We start from the raw sequence: 18342 nt of genomic DNA, 5'->3' as shown, positions 1-18342 counted from the left end.
GGTAATAAAAAATAAAACCGTAAAATAAAATAGATAATATGTATTTTTCGTCATTGATGTATCTGTGTTCCAGTCGGAGTAATTCTTAACACAATTTTAAATTGACTTAATGTGTATCTTTCATATCAAAATAACAGTTGTATGAAGAAATGCAAGTATCTCTGTTTAATTATATTTTGAGTAATATCTACCCAAATAATTTAGATCGTGCTATCGTGGAACAAGGCAAGAAAATGACTTTCTTTGAATAGTACGGTGTTACTTAGAGTAGTTTCCCTCATGGTGACTGAATAATGCATGCATATCGTTGTAGGTCTCTCGTAGCGAGATGCTCATATACCATGATGTGCACTAGTACTTTACCCCTGGTTCTTCCACTTTTTTTTGTTTGTTTTAGCGATCGTCTATATCTTGTCTGGAAGTGTCTAGGTAAGTAGTGTGTGTGTGTGTGTGTGTGTGTGTGTGTGTGTGTGTGTCTGTGTGTGTGTGTGTGATTAGATTTTTAACGTAGCTTGAAACTTTTGTTGAGTCATATCGCTACGATGTCTGCATTGAGGCAGTTTATAGTGATGTCTAGCACTGGGGCATCATGCCGCAAAAATGTTGCATGATGTCCCACCCAGTCACATTATGCTGACACCAGGCCGACTGCCCCTAGCACTAACCTGTTAATGCTGAGCACCTAGCAAGGCAGCTGTTATTACCATTCTTATATGTTTTTGGAATGACTGGGCTGGTGTTCGAACCCTTGACTTCCCGCATCCGAGGCGGACGCGCTAACCACTAGGCCACCGGAGCTGTCAGGTAAGTAGTTGATTGCACAAATCAAATTTGTAATTGTATCTGGATATACCGTTTTTATTTTGCATTCTTGGGGTTTAAGTTTCTGAAAAATTATACAGTGTTTGGGTACAGGGAATTATTGGTTTCATGTAATTAACCTTTGAGGGCTTTATCGTGACGTAGAACATTTGTGGTAGCATGAACTTTATGGATTTGTTGGAGGGAGGGGGTTGTCATATTTAGTGAAGATCTATATTTGGCTTGTGATTTAAGAGATGCGCATATTTTTATTAATAACATTTATTTGTTGCAATACGATAGCCAGTTTGGTCTATTTATGGATGGAAGGGCTGAAATGGCTGGAACGGCTGTCAGAATAGTTGATAGAGCTGGCTGCATGGCAGCGTGTAGTTGATAGGACTGGTTTAAATCCTCATTGAATGGTGCAGAATAAGATGCCCACGCATTAGCACACGCGTACGACAAGCGCGGATAATAATAATAATAATAATAATAATAATAATAACAACAACAACAATAATAATAATAATAATAATAATAATAATAATAATAATAATAATAATAACAATAATAATAACAATAATAATAATAATAATAATATGATTAACCAAGCTTCTTATTCTTACCATTTTATCCTTGAGATTGAAATGTTTATTTTGGAAAAGTTGGAAAATGTTAGAGAAAATAAAATATAATATATTGGCTGACTTTGGTGTAATGATGAATACAGCTAATGTATTTGGTCAAAGTTTTAGCTATGATCAGAGTTAGAGCTGAGATCGACAGAATTTTAATGTGTGAGTGTAATGGACATGGTAAGGTTTTCGTCAGAAAAATAAAGTTAATACATAAAAGAGGAAAATAAATCGAGAAATGAAAAGGATGAAAATCACGAGATTCTTGAAAACATTTCGTAGTAAAACATCACCTGCAAATTATATGAAAGTAAATCAATCCTTGAAAGTGTAAGGCATTCGAGAAATAATTGCTTGCTATGTCAGGATTGAAATAACACGAGATAACTTCTGTGATCTTGAGGTTGGAAACCTTATCAGATGAGGTGCTTAATGCTAAAGGAGGTTTAAAGAAGAAAAAACTCAAAAGGTACTTTTGAAACAATACATTAGGTACCATGTAACAACACTATACAAATCAGTTCTTAACTTGGCTCTACCAAATGAAGGTCAGCTGATGTATCGCTGCCAGCGTTGCCGTCAGCAGATAGAGAAGAATATACATCAATTTATAAACACCTACTGGGCCTGAAACAACGAACTCAGGTATGCAATTAATTTTAGCACCAGTCTCTGTTCTTAAGCCCAGGGTCTTTACCTTAGGGTCACTGACTTTACCTTAGGGTCACGGACTTTACAAATAGGGTCACGGACTTGACTCTGAGGGAGAGTAGACTGAGATTTGGTACGCGGCGAGTGAGACGAAGATGGGTTGAGAAGAAATATGATGTACAAAACAAGTAGTTTGTCATTGTTTCGAACTTATGTTTGATGCGTAACTTAGTTGTATATCTAGCAACAACCGTTACGTGGTAGTTTATGGCGGAATCTTTCTAAAGTGTATTCGTGTGACGTATATTCAACGCCAGTGACAATGTATATCATATGTTGCTATGTTGTTTATTTTCATCAACTGGAAATGACTAACAATCTCCAAGCCGGATTTTGTAATTTAAAGTGAAATTTATACAGGCTGGTGACTCCTTTGTTCAACCCGATATTTGCTTAACCTCCATTTTATACTTTTGTTCTTTCAGCGACTTCCAACCCTAAAAGTACTTTCATAGTCAACAAGAAAGATCTGACAATTTCGCAGTTTATCTTTATTTTATTATGCGTCCTCAGATGGTAGATTTTGTTTTCGTAATGCATTCACCCATGAAGAAGTTTTATTCAAGTCACTCTGTATTATAGATTTCATAATCACGTGTTTGAAAGGTTCGGCCATTCTTCTCCCAATACGAGTATCCTTGTAAGAAGCATACGAATAAAATACCACTTGCATGGAAACGAATTCTGAAAAGATGATGCGATGGTGGATGAAAACGATTGTTCAGTTCCTGCATACTTTTAGAGCACATTAGCTCCACTCAAGGAAGCGAGCAATCATGACAAGGTATATATCAATACACAGATTGTCTACATTTGAAAGTTTCATCATCTGGATGTGTTTCAAGAAAGCCGATGATCTCCAATCAATTAGATTATTTTGTATCTTTATTTACTTTTTGGCAAGGAAATACTCTATCACAAGTTAGAACACAGTAAAATAACTTGGACGGAAGAAAAAATTATATAAAATGAATATATATCCTTTCATCCTTGTATACTAACAAAAACTTCATGTGAAAAGAAAATTTATTTTTCAAATTTTAAAAAATTTATGCAGTCGGAACTTTGGATTGCAAACTTAAATTAAGTTAAACTAACTTTATTTTTTTTATTTATTTTTTAATATTTTTTTTATTTTTTTTTCTTCTTCTCATTATCATTATCAACCACCACTATTGTGACGAACTTTTGGAACAATTATAATTAAAAGATAGACCTGTTCCATGAGAAACATAAAAATTAAAAAAAAAAATGTAATCCCCTCCTGGAGCTCAGTCTCATCTCATAAAGAAAGGTGAATTAAATGCATTTATAAGAATCAATAAGATTCAAAACATTAAGGGGATATCACCGATCTTCCAAATTCAAAATTAAACAATCTTCCGATGTATTGTAAACACGGAATATATTAGGAAAACTGATACACTACAAGAATTGGACGTAAAAGCTATCCCAACAATAACACAATATAGCATACATAACCTATAGCACAAACATACAACAAACACGGGATGTAGGAGACCCTAGCAAGGTCACAAAAAAGCAAATTAGGGGAAGTAACCCGAGAGGATAATTGAAATCACTCTCGGAGATACACCCCTATAGATACACTAGGGATGGAAAAATACCCGAAATCCTAATTCACGTTACAAAAACGATGAAATAACACAATACAACAAATCTGGGGGAACACAAAAACACATAAAATAATTTATTAAATTAGGAGGGGGGGGGGCATCTGTCTGGTGCCCCCCAAAAAAGAAAAAGGTCTAATGCATGTGGCGATACAATATGCCGAATGTTCTCTCTGGTTACGGTAACATTGCATAAGAGATTTACTCTGGCCTGCGGCAATGTTCAGACATCAAACGTGGCTTGTAATAATACCTTTGTTTATACACGACTTACTATCTGGGGCTGAACATACGTGACACCGCCTACGTATGAGAACAAAATAGGGATTTTCTTCCCCCAAAATTTCTCCAAATGCAAATGTGCGCTGCTACATGCAGTAAAAGAAACAAAATCATAACGACGCTATTCGCTGACTACGGACACAAAAATACACATAACAAACGGTTATCTACAGAGTCATCTATGCCATTTTAGCGCTCCTGCTCATGAAAACAGAGCATACGTTCTCGGTTCCTTTCATGTATCTGATTTGCATTAGGTAATGCCGTCAGAACATGGACAATTACGTCAATTCAATGTGGAAAATAGATCGAGAAATGCAGAGGATGAAACCCAACATATTCTTGGAAATATTTTCTTAATAAAACGTCACCATTATATACATTTAAATTAGTTTTTCACTTTTTCAGGGATTTGCGAAATAATTCTTCCCAAATCAGCAATGGTGTTGTTGTTGTTGATGTAGGGTTTAACGCCATTTTTCAGCACATAATAGGCTATTAATGACGGCCAGTATTCACAGTGGAGGAAGAACCCGGGAAAACCACAGAAATAGCCACCGACCTACGAGAAGCTACTGGCAAACTTTCTCAAATACCCACATTAGCTGAATCCGAGACTCGAACCAAATCAGCGATCAAACTGCACGATATATTTTCAGTGATTTTGAGGTAACTTATGAGATGCTTAAAGTTATACGAGATTTAAAGAAGAAAAAAACACAACAACTCATAGATGACATTTCATTAAAGGACATTGAAATCTTGGTGCCAGTATAACAGCACTAAACAAATCAATGTTTGATTGCCTCTACGAAATGGAGGCCAGCTGTTGTTTCCCACCTGGCTTTGGCTACACATATACAGAAGCATTTGCATGAATGCGTACACACTTACTGGGCCTGAAACTACGACACCACGAATTGAGATATGCAATTAATTTTAGCACCAGCTTCTATCCTAACCCCCGTGACTTTACCCTAGGGTTATATCTTTTATTTTAAGGGTGAGTAGACAGAGGCGGTGTGCATGAGAGGAGCGAGGCGAAAATAGGTTGAGCGGGGCTATGTTTTAGAAAAACTCAACTACTAGTTTGTAATTGTTTTGAACTGTTCTCGCAACATCCGCTGTGCATGATTTCGGTAAAGTGGTTGTTTCTTAGGTAATTTTTCTAGAGTGTGTTCGTGTGATGTAACCAGTGGCAGTGTGTATTCAAAGCTCGTGTAATGTGTATGTCAACTGGAAACTATTCTTAACCTTCGAGTTGGGTCGTGTTATTTAAAAACACTGGACAACAAATTTTTACAAAAGTCATGTTACTGAAATAAAATTAGTCAATTCTTATCAATTGTTATGTGCTGAACACGAATATGACAGTCAAATTGCAAAATTGGCTCTAGTTTTTTTGTAATCTGCAAGAAATTAATGTTTACATAACGAAATGCATTCCAATAGTAAAAGGTCAACTGTAATAGCCTACCTATAAAAAATCAAGTCATTGACTACATCTTAGATTTCTTCGCCTGTCTCTTGTACAGCTGTTCGGGAGCATCTCTGAGGAGTGTCCAGCAGTAGTCAGCCAGCATTGTAGTGGACCATTTTCCCTGGTATCTTTGTTCCATTGTTGCGATATCTTGATGAAAACGTTCGCCGTGTTCATCACTAACAATACCACAGTTGCTAGGAAAGAAATCCAAATGGGAATGAAGGAAGTGAATCTTTAGAGACATATTGCAGCCAAGTTTCTTATACTTCATCAACATGTCTTCTACTAGTTCCTTATAGTTTTCTGCCCTAACATTTCCGAGGAAGTTTGTAGAAACTAGGCGAAAAGCATTCCATGCTTGTTTCGCGTCACCTTCCAGCAAGTTGTTGAACCGGTCATCTTTGAAAAGCTCTCGAATCTGAGGACCCACAAAAACTCCCTCTTTAATCTTTGCTTCGCTGAGTCGAGGAAATTTTTCATGCAGGTATCGGAATGCTGGCAAAGTCCGGTCAATGGCTTTCACGAAGTTCTTCATCAAACCTAGTTTGATGTGAAGGGGTGGTAGCAAGATTTTCTGAGCCTCAACCAGAGCTGGGTGTTGGATATTCTTCTCTCCAATGGCTACATTCTGCCTGTGAGTCCATTCCTTCCTCATGTAGTGCATTTCCCTTGCTCGGCTATCCCACTCGCATAAGAAACACATGTATTTTGTATATCCTTGCTGCAGTCCCATTAAAAGGGCAACTACCTTCAAATCACCACAGAGGTGCCAGCTGTACTTGTTATACTCAATGGAATTCAGTAGCTGCCTTAAGTTATCGTATGTCTCTTTCATGTGGACAGCATACGCTACTGGAATAGATGGAAGAATGTTTCCATTGTGCAAAAGCACAGCCTTGAGACTCAGTTTCGAAGAGTCCACAAATAGTCTCCATTCTTGTGGGTCATGAGTGATTTTTAAAGCATTCATGAGGCCCTCAATATCGGAACAGAATATCAGATTACTTTCCTTTCTGAAGAAAGGCTCCAATTGCTGGTGGCGCTTTCAATATGCAGTAATTGTGACATCTTCTTCTAGAAGATTCCATTGTTGGAGTCTTGATCCTAGCAATTCTGCCTTGTTCTTTGATAAGTCCAAATCACGAATCAGGTCATTTAGTTCTTCCTGTGTTATTCTGTGTGGGGTTGATGATGCACCACAGTGAAAATCTGGATCACTGCATGCTGATGGACCAGGAGAAGAACAGGTCGACTCACCTTTGTCTTCGTCAGATGAATCAAGAGAATATTCTGCTGGAGGTTCTGGAATAGGAAGTCCCTCACCATGTGGAACTGGTCTCAATGCAGACGGAATGTTTGGGTAGACTATTCTCGACTTCTTTCGCTTCGTTATTCCGCCGGAAAGAGGAGGAACCAAGCAGAAGTAACAGTCATTTAGGTGGTTGCTTGGCTCTCTCCACACCATTGGGACTGCAAACGGCATTGATGACCTTTTGCAATTCAACCACTGTGAAAGCTGTGTTGTACATGTAGCACAGCATATATGCGGAGCCCAAGGCTTGTCTTGGTCACCAACCTTGCATCCGAAGTAAAGATGATATGCCTTCTTCACTTGAGAATTGATACTTTTCTTCTGGTTGGCAAATGTCACTTCCCCACAAATATAGCAAAAATTGTCCGCGGTATTAACACACTTTCGAGGCATTACTGTTCTTTATTGTACGTAAATGGATAAAATAATAAGTTTTATGTAACAGTAGCTTGAACTGTCTCGCACAACGTCTAAAATATTTTAAATGCTGAACCTATCTGATTGGGCTTTATATAGTACACTGCTTACGTCAGCTTCAGCAGCCGCCTGGCATTAGTATAATAGGCCTACACATGTATAGTACACTGCTGACGTCAACTTACTTCAGCAGCCGCATGGCATTAGTATTGCATTGCATCAGAAAATGATGCAATCAACTGTGGATGATGTGAGCATGATGGTATTATGCAATGTTACATCATTATTCCGGATGTTGCTGCAGTCCTACTGGAGAAATTTACACAGTGAAACATAGAAAATGAGGTATATGAATATCTTCAAAACGAGAGCCAATACAAATTTTTCACGGTTATATTCGTGTTCGGCACACCAAAATACTACAGATTAGGGCCTTTTCAAGTCAGTAATGATTTCACTGTTGACCAGTGAAATCAATGTACTCATGATCGCGAATCTTTGTTCAGCAAAATATTCTATAAGCCTCAACTATACACCTGTGTTCTTTTGGCAACTCTCAACTTTAAAATACTACCGTTGTCAACACCAATGATGTTCTTCTTTAGCAGGTGGTGGCCTAGTGGTTAAAGCGTCCGCCTCGGATGCGGGAGGTCGTGGGTTCGATCCCCGGCCGAGTCATACCAAAGACTTACAAAAACGGTACTAACAGCTGCCTCGCTTGGCTCTCAGCATTAAGAGGTTACTGTTAGGACTGGTCGGCCCGGTGTCAGGATAATGTGACTGTGTGGGACATCATGCTACATGTCTGCGGCATGATGCCCCAGTGCTAGACATCACTATAAACTGTCACATTGCAGACATCGTAGCGATATGACTGAAAAATTGTTAAAGCTACGTTACAAATCCAAATCACATCACATCACATCACAACACTTTCGCAGGTGATCTATTTGGTTTCGGACGGATCATTTTATCTTCACGTTTATCAAATTTCCTTGAATTTGTTTATGATTGGCATTTTCAGTGCGTGTGTTCTTCTTTCCAACCAGAAGGTAAGACAAATATTATTTATCAAAAATCTCTGAGTGATTTTATTCACAGTTTGCAAGTAAATTCAGTATTTTACTGTACATAGAGTAAAAAGTTGGAAACCATCCGATGGTGAAATTTGTCTCAATAGGCTCATTCGGAAAGACTTCTCTCTCTCTCTCTCTCTCTCTCTCTCTCTCTCTCTCTCTCTCTCTCTCTCTCTCTCGCACAAACATGATAAACAAGAGTACAGTGAATAGCACGTTATAGTTCCCAGCCCGCATTTAATAGTCCGCTGAGTGGACACTAGTAAAATGCGGTTGACTTCAGACATTATTGACCACAGGGGTCTCAGCTAAACTTAGATAAATTAACCATTATATTATCGTTCGAATTACCTTAACGATGATACCTTGATTTTAGGAAGCTTATTTATAACAACACGCATGGACATTATGAATTACATTAAAATTAGTTTTCTAACTCCGTTCTCTCTTTCTCTCTCTCTCTCTCTCTCTCTCTCTCTCTCTCTCTCTCTCTCAAGGTTTTCCACTGAAGCTAGTCTTGACTTATAGGTCATTTTTCTGCATACTCGCTGTATATATCAAGGTCGTGCAGTATTCCATCCAAAAAAACTCGTTCATATTTTCCCATACAAATGCAGTAACCTATAATTATAGTGGTAAGAATTATATACTAATCGAAATACTATTTTTTACTTCTGTTTTTTTCTTCTTTTTTTTTTTTTGGTGGGGGGCAACGTGTTTTTGTGAGCATTGATATCCTTTTCATGATCGTGTCTAGTACTTTACATTGAGGTCTTTAAACTTTTTGTAGCTTTCTATATTTTAGGGAATATTTTTAATGTCAATACAATTGTATATCCAAGTCTCTAGAAATTAACTGTAATATATTTTGAAATTTTCCTATATGCATCATATTTGTTATTATGTATTTAAACTTTGCGATGGTTATTTCGTAGGCCATAACATCATTGAAACTCAGCATCGATGCCTTTTGCAGAATTATCTTTTTAATTATTAATTTCTTTCCTTTTTTCAGATAGTGTGCAAATCGACCTTGATTCTAGGAGAATAAAATCCTGTGAACTTTTAAATTATTCATTGTTTCGCGTTGATCATTGATGCACAGGATCATCCAGTACTAGAACCGTAGCATAACTACTCTGGAATATATTATAACTCTATATACGCATTCATTACATCTACATCCTCTTTATCTGTTAGATGGTGCTAGAAATCACAAAAGTCTATCACAAAGTGAACACGTTTATTATTTCAAACAATATATAAAATGCAGTTGGAAACTAGCACATGAGATTCGTCAGTTATTTACAAAGACAAACCCTGACAAATGTCAAAATCAAAGCATAACGGTTAAGATAAGACCAATACAGTAAACTGCAAATTATGTCAGCATTTTTGTTGCAAAAGGCTCACTAGCAAGTATACACGGATTATACATGTGCCTGAACAAAGACATTTTGTCCGAAGATTTAAAGGTTTTTCATGCAAAAAGTTGACAGTTTATAAATCCCAAGTCGTTGTTTTTGCTTTTGATATTCCTAACTTTTGAACATAAAGTGAATGTACAATTTTAATGATGAAGATAAAAGATCGAAATGTTTAACATTAACAAATAGTGAATATGCTAAGGAGAAGACAACTACTGTAATTTCCTTGATAAATGAAGAGTACTAGTAATTGTAATGTAATAGAGCTGCTTAAGGTGTGCCAGTAAAACCTGTTCTGAGCTATTACATTCCATCAGTTGATATGTTTATACATAAGAAAATACCGGAGTTCTGCATAGCATTCCATTCACACACACACACACATTTTCAGTGTGACACATTTCATTACTAATTCAAAATTTATATTTCTGTTTTCACTATAAATATTTAAACCGAACTTGCACATTTGTTTCAATCACGAGAATAAGTTTATTACACTTCATAAGTGTAATGCATCTTCCCAATGTTTTCTTTTGGTCGAAGAAACCCGGGTATTGAAAGTCGTATTATCCGTTGTGTATACTACTTAACTGTTTCTATACTCGTGAAGAGCCGTAACAGTCTCGCTGTGATACATCACAAGGATGTCCATGTGCCAGTCTGTTTTGCGTTTAGCCATACTTGCTTCCTAGTACCATGCAATAACAATGACGAAATAGAAAATATTTAGGCATGCGTTGAAAAATAAATGAGAAAGGATTTTGTAAATTGAATAGCATGATTCGTTTTTATTTCTTTTTTTTTTAACTTGCACACAGTTATAGATCTGGCTCAATGACTAGTCCAGTTTTAAATCAACTATGTTCACTCTAATGTTATTACATATACAAGACTTAATGACCCTATTAATATATATATATACAGAGACAGACAGACAGACAGACAGACAGACAGAGGGAGACAGACAGACAGACAGAGAGTAACGAGTCCATACTTTTAAAATAAGTAACAAAAAAAACAAAAGGCAACAAGCTTTGTAAAATTCAAAAAATAAATGGTATTCCTATAATACAAAGTGAAAATGAGAAAAGTAACTTACGGTATTGCGAATTAAATCCCAAGTCCTAGTAATTTAAAGTCCTAAATAATATTCAGTAGAAGTCCAGAAAAAATCCAAACATTGAAGGAACTGATGTGTATGTGGTAGCTTATAGAGTGTTGATGTGTCAACAGTCTTTTGTTGAATGACAGCAATATAATTTCAGGTTTGAATTCACTAGAAAGTCCAATGAATATCTCTATCCAAGAGCATTTTTTAGTTCCAGAGAACGTAATCACTTGATTCAACAATTTAAGAAATAAAATTTCCAGCTCAAAAATAAAATACTTGACACAACATATAATGCAACTTGATAGTGCTAGATCTTAAAGCATGACTGATAACACATGTCAGTTACAAGATTATTTAGTTCTCTACTTGACTTCAGGTCACGATTTTCTAAATAAAATTATTACCTAATGCAAAATAACCTTCTAGAATGATCCATATGCTTACAAAATAAAAACCAGAACCTAGCTTATGTAAACTACACTTAGGAAATTCCAAACCCTAGATCGAGACCCAAATAAACAAATTTACTTCTATTAACAATAATACTGATTTTAAACCCATACACACATATAGAATAATTCAGCTATGTATTAGTTGTTTCCGCAGAATAAAATGAAACGGTCAATTCATATAAACTAGAAATGAACTTAGTTTTGGACAAGGTCAAGTCCAACAGTCAAAGTAATATTACAATAGCATGTAATAAAATATAAAATAAAATAAACATATATATATATATATATATATATATATATATATATATATATATATATATATATATATATATATATATATATATTGCGCCCAATTAACCAAAATTACCGCATTCGGAATTTCTAAACTCAGAATACACAACAATCTTGCAATGCAGCTAAAAATACGTTTGGAAGTAAAGAATATTTCACCAGTGGCATCTTTTGGAAGTATTTTTGTACATAAAATTAATTCGATATGTATAAATTGCTCTCAGTAAAATAACATCAGATAAATAAAACGCTACAGCTGAGCATGCAAATACAAATACACTTACTGAGTTGATGTATCCCACAAACATAGTGGAGTTAGTATGTCCCACAAACATAGTGGAGTTAGTATGTCCCACAAACATAGTGGAGTTAGTATGTCCCACAAACATAGTGGAGTTAGTAAATGCGATATTATTTTATAGACTGATGTATCTCACAAACATAGTGGAGTTAGTAAATGCGATATTATTTTATGGATTGATGTATCCCACAAACATAGTGGAGTTAGTAAATGCGATATTATTTTATGGATTGATGTATCCCACAAACATAGTGGAGTTAGTAAATGCGATATTATGTTATAGACTGAATACTTGTACAACTCATTGGATCACGTGTCCAACTTGCTTACAGGACACAGGATAATATATTTATAGATAATTATCTGCGGCACATGCATTGAGATTATACATGGTGACGTGATGTCGGAATAAATGAATTTACAATCTCAGTAAAAACAAATTTATAAACATCTAAATTTAATTAATCATTAAAACATTCTTTCACAATGAATACATATACCGCAGAAAAAAATGTTGCTACCTTACCTTATGTTTTCTCGTTCAACATCAACTTATATGTTAAATTAAAACCATATAGACCTAATTCGGTTCGTTATCTATCAAAACAAGAATTCATCTCTGTAGCAGTTCATAATTTGAAATAGAAAAAAACAAGTAAGTGTACTATTGCAAATCATTGTGTCATGTTCTATTTTGAAATATACATTGATTATTTACAAAATGCGTAATTTAGTTATTTACTTGCACAATGAAATATATTGTGTATTGTCTCGTTAACAAAGAAGGTACAGGATGGATTTATGCTTGTAGTCTGTAGTATTTAATGGTACGGTGAGCCAATAATTTTTCATTATCTACCTGATGATGATCCATCACAGCACAGAACACACTGTGTGATATAAAATGCTTATTTTAATTGGAAAATATCAGTAACTATTCAGTTCAAATACACCATATCGTAGGCTTGTCAGGCAGGTTATAAATTGACGTGTTCTTCTTTCAAAACGATAGGCCTTATAAACATGGCAAGACTTTCTTAAGCACACATATACACCCCATGTTTTGCCGGAACGTTAAGCCGCTACAAGATACTGATCATTCTTACTTCTCGGCCATAAGAATTTTGTATGTACAGAATTAGAACACTTTACATAAAAAATCGGGCCTGGAGAAATAATAGTTTTGAGCAAAAGCTTGAACTTAAGTTCGCTTTGTCAACCAATCAAAATTGAAGATCTGTGTGATTGGTTACACATATTTATTGCAGCAAACCAAGCAGAACGAGCTTCATATCTGAATGATTAGGCATAATACCCTAAAGGAATCATAGCAGTAAGCTGGTTTTGTCAGGCAGCCAGAAATTGCAACAAGCACATATCGATGTATAAAATATGTGAACAACATAACTATTCATCTTCTAACGGTTTGCAGTTTTAATAAACAACAATCATTAATGGAATGGAAAAAACTTGAACTCCATATACGATACATGATTTGTTTTGAAAACTTCATCTTGTGGCCCTTCCTATTGCAGGAAGTGGCTTCTGTGCGAGTTTGACATCGTTTATGGGCACACCATTTGGTAGGTTCGGGATAGGTGTCAAACCACGTTTGGTGGGCAATTCAGTCATTAGCGCGGGAATGTTGTTAACAGCAAGAACTTTCTTCAGTTTCTCAGGTGTAAATTCAGGAAGTGCTTTTGCTGTTGAAACAAACATATATATGTATCAGTAAACAATTGCTAACTACGTACATTGTCTATTACTTACTGACTGGCTAGCTCAATCGCAGTTAGTTAAACGAAGCAATATCAAATACATAGTCTAATAAAATAAAATAACCATGTCAAAAGAGGCATAACAGAATCCAGGCATTACATAGCTCTGATGACGACATTAATGCATCATATTTATGGCTATTACACCAGCCCAGAGGCCGATCTAAAAGTATTGGTTACCATAATTTTGGGGAGGGAACGTTTTAAACAAATAAGAGTGGGGTTTGTGAGACGGAAACCCCAGGGTAGGCACGGGGTGGGGGAGGGACATTTAATCATCGTACTGAAAAGAAAAATTGCTCTCAGAACATTCCATTTTTTTTTTCTTTTCTCAGTTGGAGGACCGGGTTTGTGAGGATCTGCCCCATCATACGAAAAGAAACCAACAAGCGCACTGGAGATAACAATGTCTACCTGAAACACAGCATACCTCGCGTACATTTCTTCTTTTTAACCTTTGACCCTGTGTCATTTTCCAGACCTTTCTTTTCATATGCTAAACTAATTTAGTTTTGTTCTCGACAATGAATCGGCTTATTAATCATAATGTGATACGTATTCACAGATCATTTCCTACTAGGGCAATTTCAGTTCCATTCCATAGCGAAGACCCGTCAGTTCGTTTTATATTCGTTCAGGCGATGTTGCATTGACATTTAGTAGGAAAATTATTATTGATACGGTAAAGCTGAATGAATTTTGGAATGGCCAATATATGAACAATAAAATAATTATATTTATTTACATGAATTATTTACCCAGCATAAAGAGCTCTTAGAAGCAACAACTGTCTTACGGTATGATACATTTCAAAATGTTCGCATTGGTGTCCTGAATTTTGCATTTCTTCCTATTCCTGGAGGTAAGTAAGCCACAGGACCAACACATGTGTAAGATCCCTGCATATATCTTCTGACGGAGATATCAGATCCCGTGTACAATCAAAACTAAATCAGTTGAGGTAAACCTTAGGCGAATTGTAAAATTATTTCGCTTTCGTTTTTTTTTAGTTTCCTTTAATAATGTTGTTCTATAACCATTGTTCACCCATAACTTACCATGTCACGAATATGTGTTGCTTTGTTGATATTTGTGTTTGCATCATGCTTTAATACGTGCATTTATATGTAAAGATATATTATATAGAAAGACCATGTGATATGTAAGTGTAAAAACTTAATAAATTTTGTGTCATTCCACCTAATATATAAGAAAAAAGGTGTGATTGACAATTGAACGAACATATATATGGTATGTCATAATTTTTTACGACGTTAATAATGCAACCTTGCGTTAACAACATATGAATTAATTAATGGTAGAGAAATGGTAGTCATGGCAACCAAGAATATAATTCAGAGCAAGCAAGCATACAATTCAGCAATCAATATGCTGCACACCTGTGATGACGTTTCAACTAATTCATTCATAACACCCAAACTTAACTCTGAGAAAACAACATGCTTTCTTGAGATTTTTCAATGGCCATAAAATAAATGTCTGAGAGTTGCTGTATATGTTACATCGTACCGACCGTTGCTGTTCGTGATACGCAACCTCAGAATTGGTCTGTATTGCGCTAGATATGTACCAGTTTCAGATTGCAACGTTGTATGTTGAGACAATAGCATGTAATATTACAATGGGGGCTATTCGATGACACCATGTTGTAAAGAAAATGGTTTAAATGCATTGTTGTTTTAAAAGGTCAATAGCTATGATTTAATGTTTGTGTTGCCATAGTTCCAATTTTTATTTCCTGGAATTACATTTTAAGCAGATTAAACGTCGAATAAATATTTTTACAAAAAATAATCGAATGGACATTAAGTTAAAAGAGTTTCATCACGTTAGAAAATGACACGTTCACATTATATTAAGACTGATTTGTTCCATCATTTTCTGATTATCATTGTTACATTCCTCTTTCATTCTGAATTCTCAAATTAATTTTTTGCATGCTTGCAAGGCCGAGACTATATCAATATTGGTTTCCCGTTGGCCATTTTTGTATCAGTCCGTTCGTCTGTAAGTGAATGTTTTGTTTTACTTCCACGGGATAGATTTGCTTTCTAATACACATATTGTTACTATACTTCGTTTATGGATTAACATTAAGATTTGCAAATTAGTCTTTCAATTTTACGTCCAAAATGTCAAAGAGCTAAATATCTGCGATCCAGGAAAAGAATATACATTTCGTCTCCGAGCAATGATTTTACATTTTCTGTACATACTTTAATCAACCCTCATGAGTCCGCTTTCTGTGCAGATCAAAACTCCCTTCAAATTCTGTTTCTTAATGTCGAAGGTTACGATTACTGTTGGCAAATGTTTACCAGTATTTCTCCAGTTGTACTCTTTACAATCCTTTACCACACTTCATACGTCTATTTTTTTTCTGTGACTAAATGTAAGTCTAGTTCCAGTGGCTATTTATGACACAGATTAAGTGCTAGTGATTTTGAATAGATGTTCAATGCACGTTGCCAAGAAGTAGCTGCATAACACACGCTTTGATTGGTTTGCTTTCAACACAGGAAGATAGTGAAACTAGCCGTGAACTCAAAGATCACCTGATCTTGAATTTTGGTTTAATGCATGACATTACTTTTCAACATGGAATTTTATGTGATAATGGTGTAAGTTCACGAACTCCAAACCTGGATTGTCTTGCAGAGTTGTTTTAATTTTACTTCCGTTCTACCCCCAAAACGTCTGTGCACGCGCGATACATAATACTGATCTTTAAACTAAATACATTCTCCCATTGTCAAGACCTAATTTTGCTCATTTAAAAAATGGAAAATATGTGTATGATCTATTTAATATGGTATTCTATAAGGGTTCGAAATCGATAATTTTTTTGCTTAGCATGAATTGTTTGGTATAGTTTTATTACTAGAAATTCCGTAATATACAGAAGCACCATTGTTTTCCTCAGTCATATTGCACACGCATGCGAATTATTTGTTTGGTTGGTGCTGCATAAACCTACATACCTTTAGAGATCGAAATACCACGTACAGCTTGTTCATTGGAACTTTGTGACACCTGTCGACCTGACAAATCGATGAAGGCCAAAGCACAATCCAATCACTTAGTCGCAAAGAAATAATTTAATTCAGGTACGAAACATAGGTACCTGCATACCAGCTAAGTTTCTCATTTCATATAACTGTGTAGCTCTAACTCGGATATAAATATAAAACATATTAACATACTTTATCGGAACTTAAGAGAAATGTTTTAACAATTCCTTTTATCCTATATTGCTTGAATTACACATCGCATTCTCTGTAGCATCACTGTTTTAACTAGACTTTCCATACAATTGATAGATTACCTTACAAAGTCTGGTTTTTGCAATGCGCGGCATATTTATTTATTTACGCAGAAAGACTTTATTCGAATCTTTACGTGTCTAAAAATCTGCAAATGTACTGGTGGAATATATATTGTATTATATACTGTGATGAAAGTGACATTCTTGATGTCAAACCAATTTACTCCATTTACACATATGACAAAGGAATTAAACCTTTGCCTATATATTATTTTCATTTTATGCTATCAACTCATCTTTGGAGACAAGTTAGATACCGTGTGATTTCGTGTAGTTCATTCATTTTAAAATACTAAAACACTGAAAACAAAGTAGACTATAAATATTACTGTGACAAAAGGTACCTTTAATTGTTTGGGTCCGGTATCTGACGTCAAAATATGATACAGGTTTGAATTCGAGATCACTGGTTTTTCTGAATATCAGCAGTTTACTTCCTCCTCAGTGGAACAAGATGCCAATAACTTCAGAAATAAGATCTAATTTTACTTACCGTTGCCACAGTTGCATACACATTAAATTCAGTGCATAATGTAGTTTTATTATGTATATCTCACGGTACAGCGGTAGATTTTTATCGCAAGTGAAAATATTTTCAAACTTGCAATTAAGGGACAGGTCAAATATACGTGGACATGCTTAGCTGAATATAATCCGAACTTTTTACCAGCTTTATCATTTTTTGTATATATGAACTGCTTACCTTTCGGGTTTATCCTTATTTTTTTCAAAGGAATAACTCCCGTTTTCTTAAACTTCATACAGTAGACTAGCACTATCGCTGCAGTTAGAATGACAATGACAAGAACTCCACTCCCTGCTGCTGCTCCGATCATCGCCGCATCAACTCCGGACATTCCTCCATCCGCAGACGATCTATTAACACTGCTACTTGTGGTTCCCGGAGTTGTTGTTGTTGTCGTTGTCGTTGTTGTAGTAGGCGTTGCTGTTGTCGTTGTTGTTGTCGTCGTCGTTGTCGTCGTTGTGGTTGTGAAGGCTAAGAATGAAAGCCTAATATAGCAAGAATCGTTTAGGACAAGCTTCAAAGTTTCAAATAACAGGAGCATGCATAACTTCGTCATTTTGTTCACTTTAATTAAGCAACATTTCATCAACATCTTTAAATCTATGCTTACAATTCTGGAATTTAACTGCTGAAATTTTACTACGATATTGTTCATTACATTATTCAGAATTTTAACAGCAAAGAATAGGTTAATATATACTATATGTGTATTCATTTTTTTATTTATTCATTTATTTATTTACTTATTTATCT

At 35.4% G+C, this 18342-nt stretch overlaps 1 long non-coding RNA gene across 1 annotated transcript; it reads right to left on the bottom strand.

The window, feature by feature from the left end:
* Positions 1–9583: 9583 nt before the first annotated feature.
* On the bottom strand, positions 9584–18283 carry LOC149796986 (uncharacterized). Its single transcript, XR_016421487.1, has 2 exons — positions 17767–18283; positions 9584–13642 (listed from the first exon to the last, which is right to left on the bottom strand). It is a non-coding gene; the product is annotated as an uncharacterized LOC149796986 (long non-coding RNA).
* Positions 18284–18342: the final 59 nt, after the last annotated feature.

The sequence above is a fragment of the Sinohyriopsis cumingii genome, chromosome 6 (genome assembly GCF_028554795.1).
Source record: "Sinohyriopsis cumingii isolate HCF-2022 chromosome 6, ASM2855479v2, whole genome shotgun sequence".
Taxonomy (NCBI): Eukaryota; Metazoa; Mollusca; class Bivalvia; order Unionida; family Unionidae; genus Sinohyriopsis; species Sinohyriopsis cumingii.
This window is presented reverse-complemented; position numbering and strand designations above follow the sequence as displayed.